General features: G+C 34.4%; 1 protein-coding gene across 4 annotated transcripts in view; it reads right to left on the bottom strand.

Moving 5' to 3' along the window:
- Window positions 1-15326, bottom strand: part of LOC134531581 (eukaryotic translation initiation factor 4 gamma 2) — a 247063-nt gene that overhangs the window by 80120 nt on the left and 151617 nt on the right. The window lies entirely within an intron of this gene.

Here is a 15326-nt window from a genome sequence, read left to right as displayed (position 1 = left end):
ATGATACAAATTGCTGGCACAACATTCAAACACCAGAGCAGTACAAAACTTTAATTTAAAAAAAATTATTAATAAATAAAACCACCATGACATCCGCTATTGAGTTCAAATACTTAAGGCCGCCTTTTTTAATAATACTAGATGGTGTTTAAATTCAGAGTGTGCCATCTTAGATGAACGTAGTGATAGCTACTCTTTAAATGTTTTAATTTCCTGTGTATGAGCTATCAGCTTCCACTATCCTTATCATGGTGTAAGGAAGGGAGGTGAAACAGTCCGGCCGCCCAAACTTGTCCTCCACTGTGCACTACGTAACCTTGGTCGCACCGTCCGGTCTACACACAGCGCGCTTTTGGGAATACCACGCACAGACAGTTCATTTACAATTGTTTGAATAGTAAGAGTGACCACGAAGCGTAAAAATACTTTGCTACGTGCATTGTATACCATGCATTTAGAACATTCAGTTTAAATAAATATATTTGTATCAAAACACGGGATTTATATTAAGTTAATAATAAAATTGAGGAAGAAATATTTTTTGGCTGTTTCATAACTTCTAAATGTTGACTGGGTCTTGTATTTATCTAGATACCGCAATTGTCAGCACTGTCGAAAAAAAAATATTTTACCTAAACCGACACAATGGTAATGGGAATTGGAATAAAAATACTTCCGAAAATATTTATTATGAATATTAATAAAATAAAGATAATAAACATCCAGGATGCAGGCGACAAAAATTAATACATATATTACAAAAAAAAAAACATCTGACACAAAACAAAGTTTCTTTAAATACTTATTTGTAATTTACATAAACAAAAGGATAAATAATGATGGAAAATATATTTAAAAAATATATTTAAAACATATTATCAAAACAAAATAGCTCTACAATATTCAGCAAAAAACAGCTTGCAGGCATTACGCTGAGAATGTACTGAGCGATGGTCCCTGCAAACTTTATTTTTAAGTATTTAAAACGTCAGTTTTTTTACACGTAAATGCTATTTAATGCGTAAAACACAAACAAAATTGTACCATTATCTAAACGCATGAATGGAAAAAATTGGCAAAGTCAAAACTAGAAAACAATGAATTTATTTACATTAATTTTCATTTTTGTGTGTAAACTAACAACGTAACACAACACAAGCAGATTGTAATGCTGAAATATTAAAAATACCTTTAGGTAACTAACATATTAATAAAATCAGTATCATCACATGTAACTATAAAAGTAATTCACTTTCACGCACCGCATTTTGAGCAGTATTTTGCATTAACATTATGAAGTTAAATACATATTGTAATAAAATAAAAATTCATTTATTCCAAAGTCTATACAAATTCATTTAAAACAAACATATTAGGCCTCGAATTTCAAAATCGGTTTCATGTAACTTTCTTTTTTGAAGGAAGTACCAATCGTCGTTTCCTTCGAGGTTCCTGCCAAAGTGAGGTAAGTATGTTGCACCGACCTAGCTTTATGTTTTGAGAATTTAAATGATCCTTAATCGTGGAGAGCCGTTTATGGTCCAATAACACATTGCAAATGGAGCAAAAAAGTTTACCACCATCACTGTGTAACACACCTGGAAATTCCTTAGCTCTATCTGCCGCAGACTTGTTTCCCACATGTGATTTTCCCCCGCTGGCTTCTTTAAAAACATTAATACTCAAAGACATTTTCATTTACTTTAGTGGATCACTATATAAATATTTACAGTGTTTTATCGTATAATAGTCGAACGCGTGTAATTGTCGCAACCATAATTTAGGCTGTCAAAATTGGGATAAAAAAACTTCTCACGTAAACACCGCATGATGTTTTTGGTCCCGCTAGTAGATGCCGAGCGCTTTGTGTAGGTATCTTTACCGTATAAAAGGATGTATTTTTAAGTAGAAATCTATTATTTATTCGGTCATTACAACTTAATAAATTAACGGAAAAATACGAAGTTGTCTGAAGTGTAAATTTTCTTTTAAAGATGTTTTTAAACTGTATTTCCTTTATCTTATTGTCTGCGTTACCGCGGCGTACCGCTTATAAAAATGTAGCCAGCGCATCATTCATGTTTGATTATGTTGCTTCCCGTATAGAGCGCGCGCACGTAGTCGAATATTGATATCTCGCAGATTGGATGTAACACGTGCTCTCTGTCAGGTGCCGAGTTAACTACATTTGATAGCCCGCAATCTTTAGTGGCAAGTGTGTACTACAACACGTTAGTTCACGTCAGATTCAAGTGGCTTGCGTTCGTGTTAGAGTTTTGCATTTCTATTTAAATTTGAAGAAAGGTTTTTGTTTAAGTAATTATTAATATAGATGGTTAGGCATGCTCTAGTATACTCCACCTTTTTTTAAATACATGTTCTTTCCATGAGCGGGTTTTGTTTTTATGAATAACTTTACCCAACAAAATTATTTTTTCCCGCATAATCGTCGCACCCCTACGTTTCAAACACGATTTTAGAATAAAATGTGTGAGAAAAAAGGTAAAAATTTTAAAATGCTGTGTGGCCTACAGCTTGCACCAACAGCCATAAGGTCATTCTTTCGTATTCTATAAGCCTTGAATCGATAGATTAGTAGATTAATGCGCACATTAGTGGTGCACCGATATGACTTTACCGATTACCGATTTGATTACCGATTATGAGAGCAATAATCGGCAGATACCGATTCAGTTACCGATTATAATGAAGAAAATTTTTTAAGTGCAATAACGCACACAAAATTTTTTATTCCCATGTGAATTTAATAACAAGAAAATTAAAAATTGAGAATACAGTTATAATAACAGTATAAATATATATAAAATATACTATAAAGTCATTTAAAGGGGAAATTAAATTAACTTCTATTTAAATATTTGTTATTCTAAACAACTTGATCTACAGTCTAATAATTGTAATTTACAATGGGTAAGTTTTTGTTGCGGAAAACTAAAATTATTATCGACTATCACATAAGGTTGCATCAAGAAATTACCGTTTAACAATGTAAACATGCTGCTTTATTTTGTTCACTTGAGTTTATAGAAAAATGTTTCCACACTTCACTTTTTTTTTTCTCCCTACTCGCCATCTCACTATAATTATATAAAAATGACTAAAAACCAATTCTAGCACATGTGATTTTATTTATGTTGACTGAATATATAAAATTATAAATCCTTTTTCACTTTTCACGTCACATACAAATAACAAACGGATAATGTTACCAAAGACGCCCATAACGAGTTTGTAAAACGCAGTGATAAAAACTAGAAGGTATCGGGACCACGATTTTGAACCGCTACTACGACTCGAAAAGATTGATTGTCAGAATCCACTGCAACTGTTTGTGGTATTTTGATAGCGTGCCATCTATTTTACTTCTCTGGCTATACGTAATGTACAAGGCCACTAAACAAAAGACGAAACGTAAATAAACGTGTAGGAAAAATGCATTTTTTATTGTTTGAGGCAAAAAGATTTATTAAACTTAACGAAATATCTGTAAATATGATATGACGCAGTTAGATGAATTTTGTAATATATACAAATATTACCGTTATTCGTCCTAAAATGTGTAACAAAATATTACACGGTAAAAACCTACTTAATTACGCCGGGACGTAAATAATCGGCAAAGTAATCGTTAAGATAATCGCCGATTACGATTAATCGGTAAGTACCCATAATCGCTGATTACGATTCATCGGTAACCGCATCGGTGCACCACTAGCGCACATATTTCCATCGACTGTGACTATTGTCATCTCATAAACGCCGGTAGGATCGCATGCTCAATGTGCTGCGCATCTTATAATTAGGGATGGGGCGAATCCTGATTTCCTCGAATCCGAATCCTTACTCAAATCCTCGATTGGAATTGCCGAATCTCGAACCCAAACCCGAATCTTTTAATAGATAATGACCACATATCAAATGTAACTGAGATGTATTCTGCTTGCACTAAAAGTCCCTTGACTTTCTCACATGTACATTTCTGGTATAAGTGTATATAAAGACAAAAATTTTTTCTTGAGAAATTTCAGATTTAGTACAGATTAGCGGTTAGGATTTTTTCTATAAATAACTAGAGGTCTGCGAGCCTAAGAATTTTTCTTCGAGCCGAGCTCGAGCGAGCCTACTTGAAAAATCTCGAGCTTCGAGCGAGCGAGCTCGAGCTCGAGCTTTTGTGGTACAGTTACACTTTTGGGAAATTATTTTTATCTTAAACTTAGTACAATGTTTGAATAAAGTATTAAAATGAAGTGGGCTTATTTGGTAACTATCTACAGAGTGTGTTTACATTTTGCACTGCTAGAAAAAAAATTACATTTTATTCCATTGAATCTTACCTGTTTCCATTGGTTCATTAGTAACTGATATCATCCAACTAACAAGCACAGTTTACAAGTAGTATATGTTTGTGTAAATGTAACATATGTTTGGAATAATTTCATCCATGTCAATTTTTCTCGAGTCCTTACTGAGCTTCAACAAACTTAGCACCAAAAATCATGTTGTTTGAAAAGTACATTCACAAGGTTTCAACATTTCCACTTTTCAGCACAATAATTCTGAGAGAGATTGTCATAGAGTATTAAATTCTTTTCTTTAATCTATCATGCAGAAAAATAATTTGTTCTGCACGTTCAGGAGTTGTTAAATTAGCTCTACGATTGGAAGTAGTTTTTCCAGCAGAAGAGAAGCTTCTCTCGCTGGAAACCTGCGTGGCTGGAATGGTTTAGTAAAATTGCTTAACCTCAAAATTAGTGTCATAAATATCTGTAACTGGTCATTAAAGTTTAATCAATTGAAAGTAATAAAAATAAAAGCAATTTACTTCATTCAATTTAAACTTGCAAAAAAAAAAAACATACACACAATAAACCTACATGGAAATTAAAGTCATTTTCAATATCCTGAAGTCTGAAATATGTTTACTCATGTCATCAAATGTAGATCTGTACTGAAGAAGCCGATTTTGCCAATATTTAGTTGAATCGGCATTTCTGCCGACTTCCGATACGCTTGTTAATTTTCGGCCGATATTACAGAAAGACAAAACAGACTGCGATAACCTAAAAATCCACGAGTACCATTTTCACTTTTCGTAGTAGTACTGCATTTATTCAGATCGCATTATTTCTTAGCAACATCTGCCAACCATACATCTCAAAATTTAACATCCTTTTTTTTCCCAACAATGTTCTATAATTTAATATGTCATAAATAATACATTACTATCACGGTAAATATACATCTCAGTTGTTACGGTAACTATAGTGCAAATGTGGTAGCTATCTGCTTCTGTAGTAATTATGGTATCTACAAAGAATCTTAAGTTCATTTTATGGTAATTATCTTAAAATAACTATTGGGTTTATACAGTAGTTATGGTACACCATCCATATTTCTTCGTATGTTGTTGTTCATTTGTCTTTTCTTTATGTTTACGTGCACCATTATTTTTTGAGACAGGAACTTTCATGAAAAATTTTAACGGGACTTAATATCACACATTTAATGGCGTAAATGATGAGACCCTGGGCAATTTAAATGCTTTATACGGAAAAACCTACCATGCGGGACCTCGTAAGCAAGTTTTACTGTATTTTTTTCCCCGTAAATAGTAAAACACTGAATCCTTTGACGAATCCTATATTAAACAGGCCGAATCTTCGAATCCCTAGGATTCGGTGGATTCAGCGGAAATTGAATTCGGTCGCCCCATCCCTACTTATAATCTTCTTTGGATTCTCTGCAAACAAAATTTATTTTGCCATACGTAAGCAGAGCTGCCAACCTCAAATCACACCCATCAGTAATGGCAATTAGGTATATGAAAAAAGTACGAGTAAATCATGCACGATAAATTTTTCCTGGGGCATTATAACACACTCACAAGATAAAACAAGGACAATAATATGCAAAAGAAAAATATGAATATTAATGAATAAAAAAAATCTATTTGAACAATACAATAGACACCTGCGAGTACTCGAAATTCGAGTTTCGAGTCGAGTTTTTTAGTAATACTCGAACTCGAGCTCGTGGCTTTTCAACAACTCGAAATTCGAGCGAGCTTTTCTTGCACTGTAGCTATAAAAAAAAAAAGACTCTCATCATATCGGAATAAAAGTCTTACAACACTATTATCCTTTACTTTATAATGTAACATGAAAGACCGTATACATTAACACATCATTTTTACGTACCCGGGATTTACGAATTTCCGTGATTAATTTTTTTTACTTCTATAATTTTCCGCATAGCATTAATGTATCACTTTCCTGCTTTATGCGGAAGTATTTCCCGCTTTATGCGGAAACATTTCCCGCATTTTACTGTAAAAAGCGTTTAAATTGTCCGGGGTCTCATCATTTACGCCATTAAATGTGTGATATAAAGTCCCGTTTAAAATATTTATGAAAGTTCCTGCCAGTAATGGCGCACGTAAATATAAATATGAAGAAAAAACAAATGAACAACAACTTACGAAGAAATATGGATGATGTACCATAACTACAGTACAATTCCAATAGTTATCTTAAGATAATTACCATAAAAAGAACTAAAAATTCTTTGTAGATACCATAACTACTGCAGAAGCATGATAGTTACCACATTTGCACTATAGTTGCCGTAATAACCGAGATGTGTATTTACCGTGATGTTAATGTATTTATTTAGGACATATTAAAATTAAAGAATTTTATTGAAAAAAAAAAGGATGTTAAATCTTGATATGTACGGTTGGAACATGTTGCTAAGAAATAATGTGATCTGAAAGAATGCAGTACTACTACGAAAAGTGAAAAGGGTACTCGTGGATTTTTAGGTTATGGCAGTCTCTTTCGTTTTTCAGTAATATCGGCCGAAAATTAACAAGAGTATTGGAAGTTGGCAGAAATGCCGATTCAACTAAATATTGGCAAAATCGGCTTCTTCAGTACAGCTCTACATTTGATGACATGAGTAAACATATTTCAGACTACAGGACATTGAAAAAGACTTTAATTTCCATGTAGGTTTATTGTGCGTAAGTTTTTTTTGCAAGTGTATATTGAATTAAGTAAAATGCTTCTATTTTTATTACTTTAAATTGATTAAACTTAATGACAAGTTACAGATATTTGACACTAATTTTGAGGTTAAACAATTTGGTAAATATGTAGAGTAACGGTATATGCGAAAAAAAATGCTAATATTCCGAAAATACTTTTATTCTATGCTCTTTCACTTCCTCTTTTCAAATCAACCGACGGAGATAAGAAATTCCAAATACTTTAGGAGATATCCAACTTTTTAATTTTGAACATGTAGAGTAGCTGTATTTGCGGAAAAAAATTCTAAAAATCCGAAATTACTTTTATTATATGCTCTTTCACTTCCTCTTTTCATTAAAACCGGCGGAGATAAGAAATTCCAAATACTTTAGGAGATATAGAATTTTTTAATTTTGCAATACAACACCTGTACAACCATTAGACCGACGCCATTTTTGTTATTTTGTCGTGTGTTCGTGAATGCGTAATAAATAAAATGGTCGATTAGGTCAGGTCAGTTACATTATTAATACTTTCAAACTAAGCGGACATAAAAAATAATGTGAATTAATTTCAGTGGTTCTTTAGTTTTAAAGTATTTACAGCGAAACCCCTTATTTACGTTACCGTTATTTACGTTTTCCCGTTATTTGCACTATATTCTTCAGGTCCCGTTTGGTTCCCATATAGTCCAATACAATACTTTCCCGCGAATTACGTCTCAAAAATCGAATCAATCCCGCTATTTACGTCACGTAACAACCATAAACAACCAGAAAATACCGTGGAGCTAGTAGGCAATGAACATTTTAAATAGCAAAATATACATATTTTATAACATGAAAAGTTGCTTTTATTTCTAAACATGTAATAATTTAAGCCTAGGCGTGTAAAAGTACGAGTAATTATAGCAAGAGACAATCTAAAATGCACGAGGGAAAAACGTAAACTCATGAATGTACAAACATGGCTGCTTGTAAGTTCTGTTACTGTATTTATGTCACAACTTAGCCGAAATACTGGTACGAGACATAAACTTCACAAGATAAAATGAGCGGTGTCTTGGTAACTGTTTTATACGTCTTTTATAATTTGGGAAGTATTGTACAGTTGACGCCATATTTTTTAAACTAACCATTTATTTCTGGGGATCGTAAATAATTAATTATTGGTATCAAGACATCATGATAAACGTAAACTTGAACATGTCACGGCAGCGAGAAAACTGGTGCGTATACCAATAAACTGGTATTAGAACTGGATAAAATTGGTACACGGGAGGTGGAGCTTATATTTTTTTCCGCTAAGCTCACATCTATTGGTTGGCGGCTGATGGCGTCATGAGTCTGGGCGGAGCATAGAGTGCGCATGCGCCGCCGCGTCGTTACAGCAGCTGACCGAGTACAATGACCTTTCTCCGCGTTTGGCGCGCTATTGACGGTAAATATTCATCAATTTGCGGCCTTTTCTTAAAAAATTTTTTTACTGTGAGCAATGTGTATGTAGCCCGTATTTGTTATAAACCCTGCCGGTTGCAACTGTATTTATAATTTGGAGAGGCAAATAATCTCCTTGAACAGCTAAAAAAGCAAGCAGAAGAAAATTTCAAATTTATTTTTAAGGAAGTAATCAGAAAAACATTTTGGCTTTCATTCTTTATTTATTTTTGTCAAATGTGGTAAATTAATAATTGATTAAATACTAAAGTAAAATTTGTTGTTAGTGTGTTTGTACCTGCATTGTAGTATGTGCTATTAAACAAAAGGAAAAAAATTCTAAATAAGGTAAACTGTACTCCTTTTTATACTTTTCCCTTTATTTACACTTTCCCGCTTTTTACACTTTTTTACTTTGTCCCCATGAAAAGTGCAAATAAGGGGTTTTGCTGTATAATGTAACTGACCTGACCTAACAAACCCGGACAAATGATGAACATTAACAACTCACGTAAAATATTTTTGTTACTTATTACTTGCGCAACAATATCCAAATAAAAAATAAGACTTTAAAATTAGAAACGTTAAAGACCCACCTAAGTTGGAGGCAGGTACATTTCCTTTGCCATTAAAAGGAAACGATGTAGTCGTTCACCTACGTCGCGATACCTACGACGGAACATTAATAAATAAATAAATAATCACGTATTGGTTCATTTGAATACTGGCCAATCACGGAACTGTCACGTGACAAAATTGTCCAATAAGAAACATAATAGATACTCGTGAACCAGAAACAATGTTGATCCGCATGAATACCCAGGTATTGCGATGAAAATTAAAAAATTTGATATTCCTAAAGTATTTGGAATTTCTTATCTCCGCCGGTTGATTTGAAAAGAGGAAGTGAAAGAGCATAGAATAAAAGTATTTTCGGAATTTTAGCATTTTTTTTTTTTCGCATATACCGCGACACTACATATTTACCAAGAATTTTACTAAAGCATTCCAGCCAAGCAGGTTGCCAGCGAGAGACGCTTCTCTTCTGCTGTAAACACCATCTCCAATCGTAGAGCTAATTTAACTCCTGAACGTGCAGAACAAATTATTTTTCTGCATGATAGATTGAAGAACAGAATTTAATACTCTATGACAATCTCTCTCAGAATTTTTGTGCCGAAAAGTGGAAATGTTGAAACAATGTGAATGTACTTTTCAAACAACATGATTTTTGGTGCTCAGTTAGTTGAAGCTCAGTAAGGACTCCAGAAAAATTGACAAGGATGAAATTATTCCAAAGATATGTTACATTTACACAAACATATACGTACTTGTAAACTGTGGTTATGTTAGTTGGATGATATCAGTTACTAATGAACCAATGGAAACAGGTTAGATTCAATGGAAAACATGTTTTTTTTCTAGCAGTGCAAATTATAAAAGCACTCTGTAAATAGTTACCCAAAATTAATAAGCCCACTTCATTTTCATACTTTATTCAAACATTATACCTACTAAGTTTAAGGTAAAAATTATTTCCCAAAAGTGTAACTGTATCACAAAAGCTCAAGCTTCGAGAACTTTCAAGTAGGCTCGCTCGAGCTTGGCTCAAAGTAAAATTCTTAGGCTCACAGATCTCTAATGTAGGTCTATCTATTTAGTAGGCTAACAATGATAATGGTTTCTTTTTTTATTTCCATATTTTTCTCAAAAGTTCTCACATTTTATTACTCCATCACAGTAAATTTATGTGCAATAAACTTAAAAAAAAAACTCGAACTCGACTCGATACTCGCGAGTATTTTAGCAAACTCGCTCGAGCTCGACTCGAAGTGAAAATCTTCTGCTCGCAGACGCCTACAATACAATCATCTGAATACAGTCAAACCTCTCTGAAACGACCCCTCACGGTTCCCAGGAATAGGGTCGTAATAGATGTTTTCCGAAATTTTCAGTTTATTTAAACCCCCCCCCCTGCCCCAACCACGGCCATCCCAACCACCGACAAACCGCTATTCGCTAAGAAACCAGCCGTACAATGGCAGGATGCTGTCACTCATAATGCTAGACGGCTTTGCTTTAAACCCACTTCAACCTTCATGACAAGTCCGTCGCCCTACAGGCCACCTCTAAAGAAAATATGTCAAAAGACAGTTTATTTTTACTGGTTAGTTTACATGTACGTTTTCTGCTTGCCGTAGTTTAATACACTAGAACCTCGATGTCACGAACCCCGGATTTAACGAAGCAGTGATTATACGAATACATTCTCAGGAACCGTCAAAAAATCTGATTTTTTGGCACCAAAACAAAAATAATTGGGGAAAAAATTGTAAAACTCACAATAAAAGATTATAAAAAGTCATTATTTAACACGCAGCATATATTTTGTGTGGGTTTATAATAATCGTACTAATGTTCGTATAAGATAAAAAAAAATCCGACATTCTACTTAAAAATACGGCAGCAGTAGCTTGTGCAACGTAAGTGGGAGCGCGGGAATATCGTCTAGACAGGGTGGCGGCAGCACAGGCGGCGGATGCATGACGTCATACAGCTTACCTCTCCTTCCCTTGTCCAGACTTCAAGGTTCATCCCTCCCAGGCATACAAACCATCGTGTCTCTCTCCCCCTCCTTCCTCAACGTCCTTTGACATGTGAAACTGTCAACATTAGTGATTGGTCGATTCCGATTCCAGAATCGGTGGGTCCCACCGATTCCAGTATAATCGTGGGATTCAGAATACAATGGTTTTGGAATCGACCATTACCGATTCCTGCATTGTTTTTAAGTTTACAAAATACATCTCCTACGCAACGTAAGAAAATACTAAAATGAATGCAAATATAATTTTTAAACTACATAATACAATCTTTTTTACGGAACTGATTTACAAATTACGGTAATTAACGTATTTATTTACTTGCACCGCCATTTTCCCTATAGTACAAATGCAGTATCTACTTTCCCGCTTTAAACGAAAGCATTTTTCGGAAATTACGTTGCAGCAGCACTGCATTTAATAGTAAACCTTCAAAAATAACTAGACAAAACCATAAATGTTTAAAGAAAATTATGTAAATGTAAACGGCAAGTAAAATAACGTAAACGTTAACAACTTGATCATGGCAGCTACATTTGCCATTGTAAACAACCTAATTTTTTGTTTGTGCTACCGGCCATGGTAAACCATACGGCCATGAACCAAATCTTTGGTGACGTGAACGTGAAAATTAAGATGTTTCACATCTCTGCACTTTAAACTTTACAGAATTAAATGAAATAATTTTTGAACGAGATTTTACCCAAATTGACAGTGGATTACTGCGACCATATTAAAATAAGTTTAAAAGCAACATAACCAAATTGCTGTAAATCGGCGTTCTTGTGCATGTTCAGCGATGCTCTTTTTACATTAGATATATTTTGGAAAGGCAGTTGGCTAATCTGGATTTCCAAACATTGCTGCTGAAACGTTCGTAAATTTTTATTACCAGACATAAACAATCTTTTGAAAGTAGTTGTGTTTAACAGAATTGTTTCCGATAAATTTTTGAAATGAATTCAATGTTAACACGCGATTTTTTTAAGAGTTTAATTATTTTGTGTAAGAAAATCTCACCATAAAATGTGGACATTTTGAGATGCTAAACATGCACAGAATGTTCTTAGTCAAGAACCGAAAATTTATTTTCTCTTTACGGTTGTGAAGAACTGCAAGACTGGATGGATTTATTCTTTTCACCAAGTGAGATGGTCCCTTGAAATATGTATCAACGAGGTTATATTGTCATTTTATTTGGATCATTATTTACTTGCGCTTGAAAATAAAATTCTTAAGCTAAACGTACAAACCTCTTTTTTTACAATTAATTAATTGAGTTGATAATGTAAGGTATCAAAAGTTGGTTAAGTTATAACATTATTTACAAAATACGTCATAAGACATCTTTGATTATTGGCAGTGTTTGAACACATGTTTCGTCTAACTATATGCAAGGTTAAAAGGCCAAATTGTGCTAGAAATTCAAGGTAGCATAACTTGATGGTAATGAACATACTTTTTAACATTATATAAGCTGTATATAATGGTAATTTCTGCACAGAAAATGAAACATAATTATATCAATAATATATATATATTATATATAATTATGCAATTATATTTTTAAAATCATAAACAACCTTTTTTTTTTCTGAGTATATTACTCTGTTGAACATTGTCAGCTAAAAATTAAGGAATCGGAATCGGATCGAAGAATCGACCCTTTAATTTAAGAATCGAAAATGGAATCGGAATCGGTATATTTTAGGAATTGGAATCGGTATATTTTAGGAATCGGCCCAACACTAGTCAACATCCTTCCTCCCCTTCTCCAAACTGCGTGCGACGAAAGCCAGGTTTGTATAGTCCATTTCTGGTAAAATGAAAAATTTTTAAGGGCCCCCGCGACAGCCATTTACTGTTAATTGTTTTGATACAATTTGTTAGTTACACAACATTATTTCTGCTGGAAAATCACTGAAACTTCAAAATTTCTTTAATTGGAAAAATTTAGCAGGGCCGTAAAAGTATTCATTTTTACCGCTAATGAACTACAGTCAAACCTCTATCTATCGAACTCGCATGTATCGATTGTCCGTGTTTATCGTATACTTTCTACGGTCCCGCCAAAATTGCCATACAACTAAGGTTAAAAAAGTCCACTTGTACCGATGTTCGAATTATCGTTTTGTCCGCATTGAACGTACAAAATATGTGGTCCCGTCACTATAAATTATAATAAATGATCGTTTAACCATAAATATTTTGCAGAAATAACCATTTCTTAGACAGAAACCGTCATAAAAACAGTAACGATTGTATAAGTAAAAATCACCTTAAATCTGCAGCCGAGTAATGGAGCACGTAAACATGAAGAAAAGACAAATGAACAACTTACGAAGAAATATGGATGATGTACCATAACTACAGTACAAACCCAATTGTTATCTTACGATAATTACCATAAAAAGATCTACAGATTCTTTGTTGATACCATAATACTACAGAAGCACGATAGCTACCACATTTGCACTATAGTTACCGTAACAACCGAGATGTATATTTACCGTGATGGTAATGTACGTATTTATTTAAGACATATTAAAATTAAAGAACATTACTGAAAAAAAAAGCATGTTAAATTTTTATATGTCCGGTTAGCACATGTTGCGAAGAAATAATGCGATCTGAAAGAATGCAGTACTACTGCGAAAAGTGAAAAGGGTACTCGTGGATTTTTAGGTTATGGCAGTCTCTCACATTTTTTCAGTAATATCTGCCGATAATTAACAAGCGTATCGGAAGTAGGCAGAAATGCCGATTCAACTAAATATTGGCAAAATCGGCTTCTTCAGTACACATCTATATTTGATGGCATGAGTAAACATTTCAGACTTCAGGATATTGAAAAAGACTTTAATTTCCATGTATATGGTTTATTGTGCGTATGTTTTTTTTTTGCAAGTGTAAATTGAATTAAGTAAAATGCTTCCATTTTTATTTTTTTTCAAATGATTAAACTTTAATGACAAGTAACTGATATATTTCTGACACTAATTTTGAGGTTGAAATATTTTTTTCAAAATCTAAGAGTGAAGTCCACATCTATTGAATGTCCGCATCTACTGAATTTTTTTGTTGGTCCCCTGAAAAACGATAGATAGAGGTTTGACTGTATACTCGCCATTCCTGCCAGACAACATTCTCGGCGCGTGACGCATGGCAACTACAGTCGTGTGCCGCGCACAGCCACGAAAAACCTACGCGATTTCCAAACTACACTAGATATCCGACTGGAGTCTGTTTACGAAAAGCATTTAAGAATTTGTTAATGCCCAACTGGTTCTTTTGATATCGGATCAAGATAATTTAGAGGAGATAAAATGGCTAAAAGGCATGTTTTCGAAGTTTTAGGTGTAAAAAACCAGTTACAAATTTCTTGAAACTATCAGAGGAAATGCATTACACCTTTATCTTTATTTTTCCGCCATATAATGTTACGGACACCGCTCAAATTTCACAGTTATCTGACGGGAACGAGATGACTGCGTGCCAGTTCAGAGCCTTGCACTAGCCTAGAACTACCATTTAGCATCGCTCTTATCATCCCGCTTCACTAACACACACGCTGACCAGACGGCACCCTAAAGCTGATTAGAGGAAGCACATAGAAATGCAAGGCAGGAAATTCTTCCAGCTTAACAACCAGGACCCGGGCAAGTCTTGACTATCAAGCTTTTCACATTAAAATATAAGAGACTTGTACTGTGTAATTTTGGTGTTATTTAGCGGGTTTTCTTAAAAATCGCTTTTGTCGCAGTTTCCATATAAATTAGCGGAAAATTTCGCGATTCACCATATAATCGTAGCCCTAATAATGGGACATTTCCTTTAAAAATATGGCAGCTGTAGGTTCTGCAACGCGAGTGGGCGCACACGAAGCTCACCCGGCCGGCTGGCTGGCTGGCGGCAGCAGCCAAATGCGTTGTCGCTTCGTTATTGCTCGCGCGAGAGGTGAGACGTGGAATGTTAACCCTGCAGGACTCAGGTGGGGTCTGGCAGACCCCAGGCTAAATGTTTTCTGAAGCTACCACTATGTTGCGCGCGCGTCTGCCTTGTGGCTCTAGGTACCTTCAAGATTGGGAGGGTAGATAATGCTGCCACCACGATTGACAGTTTCCGTTTAGTTGTTTGCCTGTGAGGACCTACGAAAGTCGCCTGGGGTCCTACAGACCCCACCTGAGTTCTCACGGTATTTTCTCATGTCAACAAGGTAAGTAAATAAACAAATTTAC

The sequence above is a fragment of the Bacillus rossius genome, chromosome 5, assembly GCF_032445375.1.
Source record: "Bacillus rossius redtenbacheri isolate Brsri chromosome 5, Brsri_v3, whole genome shotgun sequence".
NCBI lineage: Eukaryota > Metazoa > Arthropoda > Insecta > Phasmatodea > Bacillidae > Bacillus > Bacillus rossius.
Note: the sequence above shows the minus strand (reverse complement) of the source record. Positions and strands in the feature narration are given on the sequence as shown.